The following is a 15,727-nucleotide window of genomic DNA, read 5'->3' as shown; positions in this document are numbered from 1 at the left end:
TTGTCTATATCATGCTTATATCTAGTTTTAGGATGCTTTCTTTATGTTTTGATCCAAGTATGTTGGTTTTTTGGGATTTGGACGTCCCATGTGGGTAAACCCTTCAGATCTAGGGTCTTGAGGGGACGTCATGAAATAAAGGTGCCAAGTTTATGGCCATGGATGTCCCATGCAACTTCTAAACCATCTTTTTGGTCTTTTGAGCCAAGTAGGTCATGAATGCAAGTGAAGATAGGAACTTTACATGACCAAATCTTCCATAGACTCTAGATCTATGACCCTATAGCTTATCTTGAAGTTTTAATGGCTTTTAGAGTTGGATCTAAGCCATTTTGAGTTAGGGTTAGGGCTCATTTCTTCTTTGATGGGTCTTAATGGGTAGAGTTAGAAACTCTACCCTCCTAGATGTGTATTTGGCCTATATATGGAATATGGGACTTAGATTCGAAGAGTGATGGCTTAATACATTAAGAAAGCTTAACAGACTGAATAACTCGACGAGTTCATAGAGGAACTCGACGAGTTGGGTCGAAGTGTCTCGATTATGTTAAAATGAAGAACTCGACGAGTTCAAGGACATACTCGACGAGTTGCTTTTTAGAAGTCCCAATTATGTTGATAGGGAGGAACTCGACAAGTTCATGAAAGAACTCGATGAGTTGGATCGCGATTCCATGGATTTATGATTTATGGAACTCGGCGATGTAACGTCATAAAATTCCAAACCAAAATTTTTTCATTTTTACAATCATCAAAACATGAGTAATAAGTTTAGGTTCCAATGTAACAATTTAGTCACAACCGATTACATAACAAAAGATCACAAAATGGTTTCCCCGAGTGTGTGTACGATCACGTCGGTGCCTTCCCACGGTCCTCGCTAGTACCTGAAACACATAACACAACAACTGTAAGCATAAATGCTTAGTGAGTTCCCCAAAATACAACCTACGCACGTACGCCTTTCCAGGCCTTGACCTTCCGGTCCATGTGTCTCAGGGGACTTCCGTCCCGACTGGGTAAACCTTCCGGTCCTACCCACGTCAACCTTACGGTCCATATGACCACACCTTCCAGCCCATAACATGTTGCCTTCCGGCCCAAATCAAGCATATCATACATGGCACATATAACGAATATCTTATCACACATATACATATATCTCATATCATAATCGACCTTCCGGTCACATAGTCAAACCCTTTCGGGTACAGTATAGTGAGAAGACTCACCTCGTATGCCTCGCTAAGTCGCTAATCGTGAATCCTGGAATCACTCGTGCTCGAACCCTCGAGCTGTAATCCTCCTATGATATCATGAATCTATAATTATTACTTGTACCCATAAGGTTGACCATCCATATCAAGTCAACACAGGTTGACTTGTTCAACAGTCTTTGGTCAATTGGACCGGACTCGGCGAGTGCACTATAGTGACTCGGTGAGTCTACGCGTTTTAACCAACTCGCAAGGATTTTCCCTTTGGCTCGTCGAGTACTCCCCCGACTCGACGAGTTCCACCTGGGTCCGAATCACAGGGCCACTGCGACTCAACTCGCCGAGTCGCAAGGACAACTCGGCGAGTCCCAACTTGACTCGGTCCACCTGTCAAAACCTTTCTAACTCTCTGCGACTCACTGAGTCACCCACAACTCGGTCAGGATTACACACTGGGTGGTCTCAAGGACAATCTTCAAGTGACTCGTCGAGTCTATTCTTCAGACTCAGCGAGTCCATGCCATGCACCAGCTAAAACTGGCTTTTGCGGTAAGATCCGTTCCATACATACATAGATCTGGCCTTCCCAAGCTTATTTGTCACGTAAAGTCTCAGTCTTGGTCGCCATGCAACGCATACAAGGCTCATTTTGGAGAAATAACCTCTAATATGGCAACCCTAGCTTCTAACTCAAGAGAATGGACATAAAGCTTGTCATATGGGGCCTCTTGGACATGCTAAGGTCCAGATCTAGGTTCCATATCTCCATGGGACCTTTCATACTTCCAATTTAAGCCAAGAAATGCAAGAAGAAACCCTAGATTTGACACATCAACCCAAAATACGAAGTTTGGCTCTGAAAGTTACCTCAAGAAGGCTCCCTTGATGAAATATAAGCAGATCCAAGCTCCCCAACTCTTCAAGCTTGATCATCTCCCTCCTTTCTTGCAATAATACACAAAATGATGAACAAATGGCCTCCTAACACACTCACAAGGGCTCACAGTCGTATGGGTGCTCTTAGGGTTCAAGGTGGCCGCAAATGAAGGCCATAAGGTCCTTTAAATAGGGCTTAGGACCGGGAAATTAGGGTTTCATTAAACAGCGCGGACTCGCCGAGTCCATCCCTTGGACTCGCCGAGTCCGGACGCGAACCTCCGCCCAAAACCGCGACCCGACTCGGCGAGTTCGACCTCCAACTCACCGAGTCTCCTCACAGAATATCAAAAATATGAAAGTAAAGATACCTGGGGATGCGGGCTGTTACAATTCTCCCCCACTAGAATAAGACTTCGCCCTCGAAGTCCCGCTAGGCAAATAGCTCCGGATGCTGCTCCCGCATCTCACGTTCCGGCTCCCAGGTCATCTCTGATCCCTTCCGATGCTGCCATTGAACCAATACCAGGGGTACCTCCTTGTTCCTCAAAACCTTGATCTTCCGATCTCTGATGGCTACTAGTCTTTCAGCATAATTCAGGCTTGCATCCACCTGAATATCCCCTAATGGAACCACCGCCGATTCGTCGGCTATACACTTCCTCAACTGCGACACATGGAAAGTGTCGTGAATCTGTCCCAACTCTGCTGGCAAGTCTAAACGGTAGGCTACCCGGCCCACCCTCGCGATCACACGGAAAGGACCAATATATCGGGGCCCCAACTTGCCCCTCTTCCTGAACCGAATCACTCCTTTCCAAGGAGAGACCTTCAGGAGTACAAGATCACCAACTTGAAACTCAAGCTTGGACCGTCGCCTGTCTGCATAACTCTTCTGTCGGCTCTGAGCGGTCAACAACCTCTGCCTGACCATCTGAATTTTCTCGGTCGTCTGAAGCACGATCTCCGTGCTACCCATAACCTGCTGTCCCACCTCACCCCAACAGATGGGGGTGCGACTCCTCCGCCCATACAACAGCTCAAAGGGCGGCATACCAATGCTCGAATGATGGTTGTTGTTATACGAGAACTCTGCTAAAGGTAGATAGGTGTCCCAACTCCCTCCGAAGTCCAACACACATGCCCGAAGCATGTCCTCGAGTGTCTGAATCGTCCGCTCACTCTGACCGTCTGTCTGGGGATGATATGCAGTACTGAAATGTAACCTAGTACCCAACTCCTCATGGAACTTCTTCTAGAACTTGGAAGTGAAATGCACGTCACGGTCCGAAATAATCGAGATCGGCACCCCATGCCGAGATACTACTTCCCTCACATATAACTCGGCCAACTTCTCCGCAGAAGAGCTCTCGCTAATGGCTAGAAAATGAGCGCTCTTCGTCAGCCGATCCACGATCACCCAAATCGCATCGACTCCCCTCGCCGTTCGCGGTAACTTGGTGATGAAATTCATAGAGATTTGTTCCCACTTCCATTCGGGAATCTCTAGCGGTTGCAGCTTACCGTGCGGTCGCTGGTGCTCGGCCTTGACCTGCCGACAAGTCAAGCACCTCTCGACAAACCAAGCGACATCCCTTTTCATACTAGGCCACCGGTACTCCTTCTTGAGGTCCAAATACATTTTCGTAGCACCAGGATGAATCGAGAATTTCGATCGATGTGCTTCCTCCATCAAAATAGTGCGCGCACCGCCCACAAACGGCACCCAAATCCGACCCTGAAAAGTCATAAGCCCTCGACCATCCGTGATAAATCCTGATACCTGACCTACAACCCGCTCCTTCTTCTGATGTTCTGGCTTTGCAGCCTCCACCTGAGCTCCTCGAATAATATCCAGAATCGGGGTCAATACCGTCAATCTTATACAAATATCTCGGATCGGGGCGCTATCCGCCCTATGGCTCAATGCGTCGGCTACCACATTAGCCTTGCCCGGGTGGTACAGGATCTCACAATCGTAATCCTTCACCACATCCAACCATCTTCTCTGTCGCATATTCAGGTTTGGCTGATCCATCAAGTACTTCAAGCTCTTATGGTCCGTGTAAATCGTACACCAAACCCCGTACAAATAGTGTCGCCAGATCTTGAGGGCAAACACCACCCCCCCCCAATTCCAGGTCGTGCGTGGGATATCTCGTCTCATGAGGTTTTAACTGTCTCGAAGCGTACGCTATCACATGACCCCTCTGCATAAGCACCGCCCCCAAACCCGATATAGAGGCATCACAGTATACCACAAAATCCTCCATCCCTTCTGGAAGTGCAAGCACTGGATCCTCGCACAATTTCTGACGAAGCGTCTTGAATGAGGACTGCTGCTCCGGTCCCCATGAAAACGTAACACCCTTCCGGGTCATTCTAGTAAGTGGCACAACGATCTTGTAGAAATCCTTGATAAACCTGCGATAATATCCAGCCAAACCCAGAAAACTCCTGATCTCGGTGGGCGATCTTGGCACCTCCCACCTCAACACCACCTCAATCTTGGCCGGGTCGACCAATATCCCTTTCTGGTTAACAAGATGCCCGAGGAACTGGACCTCTCGTAACCAGAAATCATACTTGTAGAACTTGGCATACAGTCTCTCCAATCTCAAAACCCCAAGAATCTCCCTCAAATGTTCCTCATGCTGATCCCTAGTCCTCGAATACACCAAAATATCATCGATGAATACGATCACTGACCGATCCAGCATCGGTCGGCACACCCGGTTCATGAGATCCATGAATGCGGCTGGGGCATTGGTGAGCCCAAAAGGCATCACCACAAACTCATAATGTCCGTAATGAGTCCTGAAAGTAGTCTTTTGGATATCCTCCTTGCGAACCCTCATCTGATGATATCCCGACCTCAAGTCAATCTTGGAAAACCAAGATGCCCCCTGCAACTGATCGAACAGATCATTGATCCTAGGTAACGGATATCGGTTCTTAACCGTCAACTTGTTCAACTCCCGATAATCGATACACATCCGATGTGAACTGATAGCTTCATTTTATTTACTTCTTTTTATAGTTTATTTTAGCATATTTCATTCATAATTTAGATAATTTCCATGCATATTTTCCTTTTTGTTATTTTATGACTATTTCGGGTACTCTCGAATCTTGTGAGCATAATTGCAGGTTTTCGGGTCTAGCAGAGCGGGAGTGTTCGGGACATATAGGAGGCGATGAGATTTGGTAGACAAAAATGATGTTGGGCTTGATGGGTAGTGGCGATGATGCATGGAGTGATCTTGATGATTATTTGAAGACTTGGAGAGAAATAAACTTTAAATTTGCAAGATGCGGGGGAATATTCAAGCGTACGTAAATTATTAATCGGGCGAATTCACGAGCTTTGGAGGATTTGGAGAGGTCAAATTGGGCTTAAAATGAAGAAAAACTTGAAGAAAATGGGCTAGGAGGTGATTGGATTCGATCTGGGCCAAGTGGGCTAAGCTATGGAGGCCCAAAACCTCAAAGATGCTACATCCAGGGACCACCCGCGCAACCCACCCGCGCAAGAGCACGCGGGTCGTGCAACCTCCTGCAGGGGCAATTTCGGAAATTCTTCTTTTGAGCTATTTGAGGAAGGTTGGTGCCCATCTTTTGCATACTCTTGGACATCCGATTTTTGAAGATTCTCTCTGGAGTTTTGGAGACTTTTGAAGGCCAAGAACCCTTGAAGAACATCATATTTTTACCTCTTGATTCTTGCTTAATGTTTGGTACAAATTTCTCTAACTTTGTTTCTTTGGGTTTAGCCATGCTTGGCTAAGCTAATCTTGGTTGACTTTTGGTTAATCCTTTGAACTTTGGTTGAATGTTGAAGAATCCATGAACATGTTCTTGAATCTTTATGGGAATGTTTTGTGTTTTAACATCTTATCATTACTTGTATGTTTTAGTTCATGAGTTTAAATGTGTTTGTGGTGATTAGTTGGCTAATTTCTTGATTAAGTAAAGGATCCTCAAATTAGCAAGCAACAAATGATTTTTGTGTTGTTTTTGCTTCACACAATCATAAAAACATTTCCTCCAACATGGTGGTGAAAGCATTTGATCCCTCTTGGATTTGGTGACTTTTTGGTTCTTAATGCTAGTTGACTTTCACTAATTACATGCTATTTGGAATTAGTGACTTTGACTAAGGAAATTGTTATGAGCTTCTCTAGCCATTTCAACAATTAAGAAAAGTCTAGGTAATCTCAAGCTCCTTGGATTACTATAGCCAAATTAAGGATTTAAAACAAGTATTGCACCATTGAATTCTAATGATATGTTCATCAAAAGTCAAAGTGAGAAAACTTTAAGTCAACCATCTTTCCCTTATTGATTTTACATCAAATTCTTATTTTTGTTGCAATTGTCTATTTAAATCATAGTTAATTCTAGTTTGTTTCAAGTATTTCAAAACATCAAAACCCCCATTTTTAATTTATTGTCACATTCCAAGTATTTTACAAAGAGATTTTTCATAGAGTTATCAAATTGAACCAGTCTCCGTGGATTCGATCCCTTTACCACTATACACTATTTTAGTGTGTAATATTTAGGGTTATTATTTGTGTTGGCCTCGACAACCACCAAATTTTTGGCGCCGTTGCTGGGGATTGGTTTATTTTTAATCAATTTGTTTCTGTATGCCTAGATCTCATTGTGCAGGTACTCAAATTTAAAATCCTGAAATTAAAAAAAAAAAAAAGAAGTATGGTTCGGAGATGAACACTCCTTGCACTGAAGACCAACTTTCTGAGCTAGCTCAGTTAGTTATGATGATTGAAAGTGACCAAAGTGTGCAGTCCACACCTCTTCTTTGCGATTTTTGTGCCCAAAATGGACATCATTCCGACACGTGTCCATATTTACAAGGAGAATGGGAAGAAGTGCAAGATAAGGGAAGCTACTACCGGTCAAACCAATGGAGTTATGATAAGCCTCAACATGATCAATGGTGGGACAACAACCAAGTTTGGGAAAATAACCATTACCAAAATCCATACCAAACATGGGGAAATAACCAATACCAACCAACTCCACTGTTCCTAGAACCCTATCCTTACCCTCCTCAACAAACTGAAATGCCAAGCATGTCCTTAGAGGACATTGTGAAAAGCATTGCCACTTCTACCCAAATTTTCCAAGAAACAACTCAAGCTAGCCTCAAAAGCTTAGAGCACAAATTGCTCAATCATTGAGTATAGTGGAAGCTCAACACAAATTACCATCTGAAGAGAGCCCATGTCATAACGCATGTTGCATTCCTTTGAAAGATGAGAAAACTTTTGATGGCTCAAGAGTGTTATATGAAGAAGAGGAAGAAGAAGTAGAAGTGGAAGAAGTTGTCAAAGAGGAAGAAGAAATTGAGAATGTTGTCAATGAAACTATAAACGAAGTAATAAGGGTTAAGGAAAGAGTGATTGAGCCACCCACTACCAATAAGAAACTAACTCCATTGGTAGACCAACCACAAGAGATGGAAGCGATAAATTTGTTGGACTCTTCAAAGGATACGTATCACAAGAAAGAAGACGCCCAACCGGTCACCTACTCAAAAACCATGTCAAAGAAGGAAGAGTTGGTCACCTTAATGAACAAGTACAAGAAAGAATATGGTTGGATGATTGCTATTATCAAAGGTTTGAGTCCGGTATGGTTCTCCCGTAAAAAGAAAGTCAAATACAAGAAAAGAGTCTCAATGGAGGTGTGGAAATTAAAAAATGTCGACACGGGGAAAATTTACAAGGTTAATGGACATCGATTGAAGCCATTCAATGAAGTTTTTGATTCAAATGTCCAAGATGTCGTCCATTTGGACGCCCCAAAGTGTTAAAGTGAAGTTTGGAGGCGTCTCGCCAAAGACGTTAAAGAATGGCATTTTTGGAAAGCATTGTGTTTTTGTGTTTTTAATTTGAATAAATGACTTTTGAAGATGCTTTTGGGATTCAAAAGAATTGTTTTTGAAGAAATCAAGAGTTTCTAGGTTTTTGGGGCCTTCCAAAGCGAGAACGGGTGAAAAACGAAGAAAAATGAAGCAAAAATGAAGATCAGGATCAGGGGGTTGCGCGACCCGCGTGCTGTTGCGCGGGTGGGTTGCGCGGCCAGGTGTGATGAAGCGACATTGGCCCAAGACTTAACTGCAAGGTCTGCGCGACCTGCGCACTGTGTTGGGCAATTTGGGCTATTTTTGGCTATTATTTGACCAGGTGTTGACCAAAGGTTTTAATGAGTTGACCTTTTGACTTTTCTTGACCAACATTGACCGAAATTGACCCTTTTTGACTCATAGATTAAAATGTTCAGCTTCTCTTCTTCTTCATTTAATCATCTTGATCTCCCACTCCATTCCTCTCATATAACCTTCCAGCACCCACCTCGCTTGAAAATTCAAGATTGGCGGAGTTCTACCGGTCGTAATTTCACGAAACCACCGCCACAGACATTTCCCGCCGCCCGACCCTCCGATTTAGGTCCTTTCCGCCCTTTCCTTAAGCATTGAGGACAATGCTTGTTCTTAAGCTTGGGGTGGGGCATTTCCTTTTTTTTTTCTTACTCTTTTTCATGCATTTTTAGTTAGGTTGCATAACATATTAGTTTAAGTTAATTTGCATTCATTTTTTTTTATTTTATAAAATTTCAAAAAGATTTTATTTTCTTCTTTTCTACTTTTTATTTTTGCATAACGTTTAGCTTAAGACATTAGCATTCATGCATTTTTGTTGTCTGTTTATTCTCACCTCTCTTGGATGCCATGGAACAGGTTCACAGTTATTGTATCATTATTGGTCCAGGATCTTGTTGCTATCTCACCCATCGAATCGGGACCACTAGCTGCAGTTTGGGATTTCATACTTGGGATCAGATGCTGGTAGCTTAAAGGGGTAAGTGATCATGGCCAGGTAGTTTCATGAAGAATTATGCATACAATACTAACAACTGTAGGATATACTATAGCAATGGGTGTTCTTAGCCTTGCGGTCACTACCGCGGAGAGGATCACACTTGATCATGTTTGAACTGTTAGGATGAAGCATTGGTGCTTGTCCCCGAGTAGAATCCATATCCGGTCTCTTTACATCACCATATCTTTTTGCGATTTTCTTAGAATTTAGAGTCTTTTAGTCCACAGTTGGACATTTTCATTATCTTTGAAAAACCACAAGTTTGAAAAGGAGCTTACATTACATCTTTATGCTCCACACATGGTCATTTTCATACTTAGGCCATTCGGATTATATCATTACCCTTTCGGTTACACCTACACACCTTTGGGAACCAAATTTTGAGTCAAAGGGTTTTCTCATCAAAAAAAAAAAAATCAAAAAAAAAAAAAAAAACAAAAACAAAAACAAAAACAAAATGAAGCATGCAAATTTTCAGTTGCAACTATCTTAGATAGGTGGCCGGTTCAATTATTGAACAAATTTCCCAACATCTTTGTCACCCGGCATTTGATATTCATTTATTTAGGTATGTTTTATTGTATATAGATCGAGTTGTTTTTCGCAAATTGGTGATGTTAGAGAGACTGTCGAGTCGGATACTACGGGAGGTTTGGGCCAACACTAAGTGAACTGATTCCTACAACGGTGCCCGAGCGATTAAACCTAGTTACACATGAGAGAAACCGGCAGATGTGAGATCAGAGTGTGCACTTAAAGAAGAGCTCCACCCGAGCCCATCCAGTTGCTTTCTCCCTACTACAGATGTTCTCCATTGTATACATGTTCCATTGAGGCTGCGACTGCTCATCCCTCCTTACTCACCTAAAGGAGTTGTCCTGGCTGTGGTTTTTGGTTCCATTGTCATCGGATGAAAAAGTTGTGAGATAGCAGCGAAATCAATTCTGACCATGTTGACTAATGTCGAACAGGTTCCATGGTTCTATCCATTCTTTATATTTCTAGGGTAGTTCATCCCAAGTTCATTTAGTCTTGTCTTACTTGAGGACAAGTAAGGTTTAAGCTTGGGGTGATTTGATAGCTTCATTTTATTTACTTCTTTTTATAGTTTATTTTAGCATATTTCATTCATAATTTAGATAATTTCCATGCATATTTTCCTTTTTGTTATTTTATGACTATTTCGGGTACTCTCGAATCTTGTGAGCATAATTGCAGGTTTTCGGGTCTAGCGGAGCGGGAGTGTTCGGGACATATAGGAGGCGATGAGATTTGGTAGACAAAAATGATGTTGGGCTTGATGGGTAGTGGCGATGATGCATGGAGTGATCTTGATGATTATTTGAAGACTTGGAGAGAAATAAACTTTAAATTTGCAAGATGCGGGGGAATATTCAAGCGTACGTAAATTATTAATCGGGCGAATTCACGAGCTTTGGAGGATTTGGAGAGGTCAAATTGGGCTTAAAATGAAGAAAAACTTGAAGAAAATGGGCTAGGAGGTGATTGGATTCGATCTGGGCCAAGTGGGCTAAGCTATGGAGGCCCAAAACCTCAAAGATGCTACATCCAGGGACCACCCGCGCAACCCACCCGCGCAAGAGCACGCGGGTCGCGCAACCTCCTGCAGGGGCAATTTCGGAAATTCTTCTTTTGAGCTATTTGAGGAAGGTTGGTGCCCATCTTTTGCATACTCTTGGACATCCGATTTTTGAAGATTCTCTCTGGAGTTTTGGAGACTTTTGAAGGCCAAGAACCCTTGAAGAACATCATATTTTTACCTCTTGATTCTTGCTTAATGTTTGGTACAAATTTCTCTAACTTTGTTTCTTTGGGTTTAGCCATGCTTGGCTAAGCTAATCTTGGTTGACTTTTGGTTAATCCTTTGAACTTTGGTTGAATGTTGAAGAATCCATGAACATGTTCTTGAATCTTTATGGGAATGTTTTGTGTTTTAACATCTTATCATTACTTGTATGTTTTAGTTCATGAGTTTAAATGTGTTTGTGGTGATTAGTTGGCTAATTTCTTGATTAAGTAAAGGATCCTCAAATTAGCAAGCAACAAATGATTTTTGTGTTGTTTTTGCTTCACACAATCATAAAAACATTTCCTTCAACATGGTGGTGAAAGCATTTGATCCCTCTTGGATTTGGTGACTTTTTGGTTCTTAATGCTAGTTGACTTTCACTAATTACATGCTATTTGGAATTAGTGACTTTGACTAAGGAAATTGTTATGAGCTTCTCTAGCCATTTCAACAATTAAGAAAAGTCTAGGTAATCTCAAGCTCCTTGGATTACTATAGCCAAATTAAGGATTTAAAACAAGTATTGCACCATTGAATTCTAATGATATGTTCATCAAAAGTCAAAGTGAGAAAACTTTAAGTCAACCATCTTTCCCTTATTGATTTTACATCAAATTCTTATTTTTGTTGCAATTGTCTATTTAAATCATAGTTAATTCTAGTTTGTTTCAAGTATTTCAAAACATCAAAACCCCCATTTTTAATTTATTGTCACATTCCAAGTATTTTACAAAGAGATTTTTCATAGAGTTATCAAATTGAACCAGTCTCCGTGGATTCGATCCCTTTACCACTATACACTATTTTAGTGTGTAATATTTAGGGTTATTATTTGTGTTGGCCTCGACAACCACCATGAACCATCCTTTTTCTTGACGAACAAAATCGGCGCTCCCCAAGGCGAGCTACTCAGTCGAATGAATCCCTTTCCCAACAGCTCCTGAATCTGTGAGGATAATTCTTGCATTTCCGGCGAAGCGAGACGATAAGGCGCCTTGGCGATGGGCGCCGCTCCCGAAACCAAATCGATACGAGACTCCACTTGCCTCTCCGGAGGCACACCCGGTAACTCTTCGGGGAACACATCCGAAAACTCGCATACAACCAGAATGTCATCAATCGAATTAGGCCTCCCCGCGGTCACACGAGTATCCATCACATAGGCTATGAATCCATCACAACCCTGCTGCAAACTTTGCCTTGCCCTGGCAGCCAAACAAAACGCCGACCCACACCAGGTCCCCTCGCCATAAACCGTGAGCACTCCCCCACTAGGGTCGCGAATCATCACCAGCTGTCTCTCGCAGTCAATGAATGCTCCAAACTTGCTCAACCAATCCATGCCCACGATAACGCAAACATCCCCCATAGCTATAGGGACCAAGTCTATAGGAAACTCGACCCCAAAAATCTCGAGCATGCATCCTCGAATCACCTCGGTGGCGTATACCGCTTTCTCATTTGCTATAGCAACTCGCAGGGGTCGACTCATCGCCTCCCGATCGATACCGATGTGCTGGCTAAAAACCAACGAAACAAGAGACCGACTCGCACCCGAGTCGAACAATACCAAAGCAGGCACATGATTCACAAGAAAAGTACCTACGCATATAATAATATAAGCACAATATCTCAGTATAAATGTAAATACATGAAAGAATACACACCGGCCACGACATCAGGCGCCGCGCGGACCTCCTCCGCAGTCAACTGGATAGCTCTCCCACGAGCCTTCGGAGCCTCGGCCTTCACTGGCCGAACCTCGGGAACCCTGGTAGCAGGCGTAGATCCCTGGCGAAGCTGGGGGCACTCAGCCTTCCGATGGCCAGTCTGGTTGCAATGGAAGCAAACCATGAATCCCTTGGGGCAATCTCTAGCAATGTGCCCCTCCTTGCCACACTTGTAACAAGCACCCGATCGACATGCCCCCTCGTGACCCTTGCCGCACTTCCCGCAAGTGCGGCTCTTCTGACCTTCGGATCTCAAATTAGCAGACTTGATCCACTTGGCTGCCGGCTGAGACTGAGCCGGCCGCCGATCCACCCGTTGAGACTCGGCCTCCTCCCTGGCCTGGGTCTCCAACTCGATCTCACGCTTCTTGGCATTCGCCTGAAGCTCATCAAAAGTCTGATATGACGAGTTCGATACGAACTCTCGGATATCCCTCCTCAGCACTCCCAAATACCGACTCATCCGAGCCAGCTCCATGGACACCTTCTCGGGGCAGAACATCACCCTCTCATGAAACTTCCGCGTGATCACCGTAACAGAATCATTACCCTGCTTGAAGGTCAAGAACTCCTGAACCAACCGTTCCCTCTCCACCGGGGGAACATACTCGTCTCTGAACATATCAGTAAACCTCTCCCAAGTCACAGCTGAGACCTCTGCCAGAGTGAAGTTCGCCGTCACGAACTTCCACCAATCCTTTGATCCCAGGCGGAGCTGGTTCAGGGCGAACCGAACCCTCAGATGCTTCGGACATGAACTAGTATAGAAGCATCCCTCGATATCAGCAATCCATCTCATCGCAGCAATCGGATCCTGCGTCCCGTGAAACTCTGGTGGCTTCGTGTTGCTGAACTCCCGGAACAACAACGAGTCACCCCACTATGGTCTGGCAGTGGCCACAGCTGCGGTAGCTGCAGCGGCGACAGCCTCAGTCAACGCGGCGTACCGCTCATCAAATGTCTCCATCAGCGTGGTCTTAATAGACCCAAACATCTCCGGAATCTCGGCCCGGATCGCTGCAGCTACCTCCTCGTGAATCATCTGACGAAGCTCCTCGTCAGTCACACCACTCGTACCAGGTCTGTGTCGTGGTCCAACCATGATGTCTCTGAAATACAACATAAAAATATCAGAGACTCTATCGGGCATAATCGCACTCGATAACGCAGTCTTACTCAGTCTCCGATACCCAGGGATTCTTACTTGGGCTGCCCACTGACCTGGTGTCCTTGGTAGTACGGGCCCAATACTACCAATTACACCGCGTCGGTATTCACCCCAAGTCCTCCTCCCCAAACCCCGAATCCTGAGTACTCCATTCTTGCCATACACTAGTTACCCACTCGCTCTCAAGCACCTCTAAGAAGCAAGTTTCCCTAGACTAAGGCATCACAAAATCAGGCCACTCTAGTCCTAATATGTATACCTAGTCTACTAGCATGCGTATCATATCATATCATATCTCATAACACATATTGTAAGAGTATTTTGGGGATTTTACCGTTCGGGCGCTGGCTGACCGTACACACTCTTTTTTCTTTGGTTGTCTCAAAATCACTTATCAAATTTTTATTGATTTATTAATTAAAATTTTCTCAAATCCCTGGTTTGAGTTCAGTTACGCCCGAAGGTGTACCCGAATCCCTCAAACCAAGGCTCTGATACCAACTTGTAACGTCATAAAATTCAAAACCAAAAATTTTTCATTTTTACAATCATCAAAACATGAGTAATAAGTTTAGGTTCCAATGTAACAATTTAGTCACAACCGATTACATAACAAAAGATCACAAAATGGTTTTCCCGAGTGTGTGTACGATCACGCCGGCGCCTTCCCACGGTCCTCGCTAGTACTTGAAACACATAACACAACAACTGTAAGCATAAATGCTTAGTGAGTTCCCCAAAATACAACCTATGCATGTACACCTTTCCAGGCCTTGACCTTCCGGTCCATGTGTCTCAGGGGACTTCTGTCCCGACTGGGTAAACCTTCCGGTCCTACCCACGTCAACCTTACGGTCCATATGACCACGCCTTCCAGCCCATAACATGTTGCCTTCCGGCCCAAATCAAGCATATCATACATGGCACATATAACGAATATCTTATCACACATATACATATATCTCATATCATAATCGACCTTCCGGTCACACAGTCAAACCCTTCCGGGTACATTATAGTGAGAAGACTCACCTCGAATGCCTCGCTAAGTCGCTAATCGTGAATCCTGGAATCACTCGTGCTCGAACCCTCGAGCTGTAATCCTCCTATGATATCATGAATCTATAATTATTACTTGTAACACTAAGGTTGACCATCCATATCAAGTCAACACAGGTTGACTTGGTCAACAGTCTTTGGTCAATTGGACCGGACTCGGTGAGTGCACTATAGTGACTCGGCGAGTCTACGCATTTTAACCAACTCGCAAGGATTTTCCCTTTGACTCGTCGAGTACTCCCCCGACTCGACGAGTTCCACCTGGGTCCGAATCACAGGGCCACTGCGACTCAACTCGCCGAGTCGCAAGGACAACTCGGCGAGTCCCAACTTGACTCGGTCCACCTGTCAAAACCTTTCTAACTCTCTGCGACTCACTGAGTCACCCACAACTCGGTCAGGATTACACACTGGGTGGTCTCAAGGACAATCTTCAAGTGACTCATCGAGTCTGTTCTTCAGACTCGGCGAGTCCATGCCATGCACCAGCTAAAACTGGCTTATGCGGTCAGATCCGTTCCATACATACATAGATCTGGCCTTCCCAAGCTTATTTGTCACGTAAAGTCTCAGTCTTGGTTGCCATGCAACGCATACAAGGCTCATTTTGGAGAAATAACCTCTAATATGGCAACCCTAGCTTCTAACTCAAGAGAATGGACATAAAGCTTGTCATATGGGGCCTCTTGGACCTGCTAAGGACCAGATCTAGGTTCCATATCTCCATGGGACCTTTCATACTTCTAATTTGAGCCAAGAAATGCAAGAAGAAACCCTAGATTTGACACATCAACCCAAAATACGAAGTTTGGCTCTGAAAATTACCTCAAGAAGGCTCCCTTGATGAAATAGAAGCAGATCCAAGCTCCCCAACTCTTCAAGCTTGATCTTTTCCCTCCTTTCTTGCAATAATACACAAAATGATGAACAAATGGCCTCCTAACACACTCACAAGG

This window comes from Lactuca saligna, chromosome 6, assembly GCF_052625555.1.
Source record: "Lactuca saligna cultivar CGN05327 chromosome 6, ASM5262555v1, whole genome shotgun sequence".
Taxonomy (NCBI): Eukaryota; Viridiplantae; Streptophyta; class Magnoliopsida; order Asterales; family Asteraceae; genus Lactuca; species Lactuca saligna.
The sequence above is the reverse complement of the archived record's forward strand: the minus strand, read 5'-3'. Positions refer to the sequence as shown.